This window comes from Callorhinus ursinus, unplaced genomic scaffold, assembly GCF_003265705.2.
Source record: "Callorhinus ursinus isolate GAN/ISIS: 27379988/994484 unplaced genomic scaffold, GSC_fseal_2.0 scaffold16, whole genome shotgun sequence".
Lineage (NCBI taxonomy): Eukaryota > Metazoa > Chordata > Mammalia > Carnivora > Otariidae > Callorhinus > Callorhinus ursinus.
The window spans coordinates 8,988,765-8,991,677 of NW_027397078.1; the positions used below are offsets into that span (position 1 = coordinate 8,988,765).

Below are 2,913 nucleotides of genomic sequence, written 5' to 3' on the forward strand. Positions count from 1 at the left end.
AGAGTCTGATGCTTAACCGACTGAGCCACCCAGGCGGCCCACACAAAACGGTCCTCTTACGGGTTCACCTGTCAAGTCATCTCTGCCAGAGGTCTGTGGAGGTCTGTGGAGAACGGCTCTGGTGGCCGTCTTCCATTCGCCTCCCATCCCACAGAATGGGGGGCTTAAACAACAGAAATGTGATATCTCCCAGTTCCAGAGCTAGATGCCCCAGGTCAAGGGGCCAGCCAGGTTGGCTCCGTCCAAGGGCCGCGAGGGGACATCTGTTCCAGGCCTCCCTCCTCGGTTTGTAGATGGCCGTCTTCCCCCTCGGGTGTGTTCAGGTCCTCTTCTCTCTGGGTGTGGTGGCAGTGTCCTAATCTCCTCTTCTTACAAGGACACGGGTCAGATCAGATGAGGGCCCACCCATAGGATTGGAGTTCAGTGTAATCAACTCCTTACAGGCTCTGCGTCCAAATACAGTCACATTCTGAGGGACTGGAGGTTAGGGCCCCAACATATGAATTGCAGGAGGAGGGGTACCTAATTCAGCCAGAACTCCTCCTTTTCTCCCCTGGGAGGCTTGCAGGAGAAATTCCTGGGTTCTGATGAGGTTGAGACCTTCCTACGCCCTGCCACAGGACAGGGCCACGGACCACAAAAACCGCCTCGCTGTGTACCGCCGGCCTGGAATGAGACCGTGCAGGCCCATTTATTTCAGTGGCATCCTTTCTGGTGTGGGACGACCCCCCCAGGGAGCCGGCACTTTCGGCTCATCCTCCTTTCACTGTTTTTATAAGAAAGTGTCCAAATCTATTTTTTTAAAGATTTTATTTATTTATTTGAGAGAGAGAGAGAGTGAGAGAGAGCACACATGAGAGGGAGGAGGGTCAGAGGGCGAAGCAGACTCCCTGCCGAGCAGGGAGCCCGATGTGGGACTCGATCCCGGGACTCCAGGATCATGACCTGAGCTGAAGGCAGTCGCTTAACCAACTGAGCCACCCAGGCGCCCCGAAAGTGTCTAAATCTAAAAGTGACTCACTGCATATTTACCAGCCAAATTAGCCCAGCCTTGGCCTTGGCTTTCCTGGAAAGTCTTCTTGTGTGCTTGACAACAGACACTGGAATGTGTTGCGAAAACAGAAACACAAATCTTGCTAACAGAGGTGGGGGAAAGGGGACATGAAAGATGGCTCCCAATTCTGTGCTCCTCTCCTCCCCCGCATCCAGCACCCAGCCTCTAGGTCCCCTAAATTTTAACTTGTTTGATGTTTACAAAATAGGGGCGTCTGGCTGGCTCAAGTCAGAGGAGCATGCGAAGCTTGATCTCTGGGTTGTGTGTTTGAGCCCCACACTGGGTATAGAGATTCCTAAAAAATAAATAAACTTGGGGCACCCGGGTGGCTCAGTCGTTAAGTGCCTGCCTTCGGCTCAGGTCATGATCCCGGGGTCCTGGGATCGAGCCCCACATCGGGCTCCCTGCTCCGCGGGAAGCCTGCTTCTCCCTCTCCCGCTCCCCCTGCTTGTGTTCCCTCTCTCGCTGCCTCTCTCTGTCAAATAAATAAAATCTTTAAAAAATAAATAAATAAATAAACTTAAAAAACATTAAGATAAAATAAATGAATTAACGAAAGGTAAAACACAATTCTATGTGTCTACCAGTGGGCATTTAAATATTTAGAAAAACTTTTTACCTATGAAGTGATAGTACTAATAATCATTGAGGAAGGAGGACGAGGTACATGGAAGGGATCTCAACATTTTATACATGTATTAGACAACCGGCCCCAGAGAGCCAGTGAACTGCCAAAGATGGGCAGGCTGGGCCTTTTGATGCCCAAAGCTGAGTCCACCCCCAGTGAGCATCCCATGCAGGAATCATGACTCTCCCCTGCTTCCCCACCAAATAAGTTTAGCTAAAGAAATCAAAACCACAACGAGAAACCACTTCACATCCATTAGGATGACCACTATTAAAAACAAATAAGCAAACCAACAGAAAATACAAAGTGTTGACAAGGATGGGGAGAAATCAGAACCCTGGCACCCCGCCGGTGGGAACATGAAATGGGGCAGCCATGCTGGAGAACAACAAGTCACTCACGAAAGGACAAATACTGCACGACCCCACTTAGATGAGGTCCCTAGAGCAGTCGCATTAAGAGAGATGGAAAGTGGGATGGCAGTTGCTGGGGCCAGGGGCATTGGGGAGAATGGGAAGTTAGTATCTAAGGGGTACCGAGTTTCTGTTTGGCAAGATGAAAAATTTCTAGAGATGGATGGTGGTGATATACTTAATACCACTGTACTGTACACATAAAAACACTTAAGATGGGGCGCCCAGGTGGTGTAGTCGGTCAGGAGTCTGACTCTTGATTTCAGCTCAGGTCATGATCTCAGGGTCATGAGATCGAGCCCCACGTCAGGCTCCAAGCTCAGCGGGGAGCCTGCTTGAGATTCTCTCTCCCTCTCTCACTGCCCCTCCCCCCTAAAATAAATAAATAAATCGTTTTAAAAAATGCTTATGATGGTCAACTTTATGTTATGAGTATCTTACTATATTAAAAAGTGGTAGAGCGCTCACTTTGGCAGCACATATGGTAACTGGTAACATCAGTCTGATACAGAGAAGATCAGTGCGGCCCATGCACAACGATGACATGCAAATTCAGGAAGCGTTCTGTGCTTTTTTTTAAGGCAGAAAAGATATGAAGACTGGAATAAAAATGTCCTAGTATCCTACAACCTATCTCGCCACAAAAAAAGTATAAAAAAATGATCTCTTCTAAAATAAACTTTATACTACACACACACACACACACACACACACACACACACACACACACACACGGAGTTTAGCTAAAGATTTGAGAGGCTTTGCTGCCTGGAGCTAGAACTTAATAAAGACACCAGCTCCCTGGCATCAGTTGCTCA

General features: G+C 48.5%; 1 non-coding gene across 1 annotated transcript; it reads left to right on the plus strand.

Annotated features, from left to right (window-relative positions):
* Positions 1-2,561: 2,561 nt before the first annotated feature.
* Positions 2,562-2,669, plus strand: LOC112813002 (U6 spliceosomal RNA). The gene has a single exon (XR_003205407.1). It is a non-coding gene; the product is annotated as a U6 spliceosomal RNA (small nuclear RNA).
* The last annotated feature ends 244 nt before the right edge of the window (positions 2,670-2,913 follow it).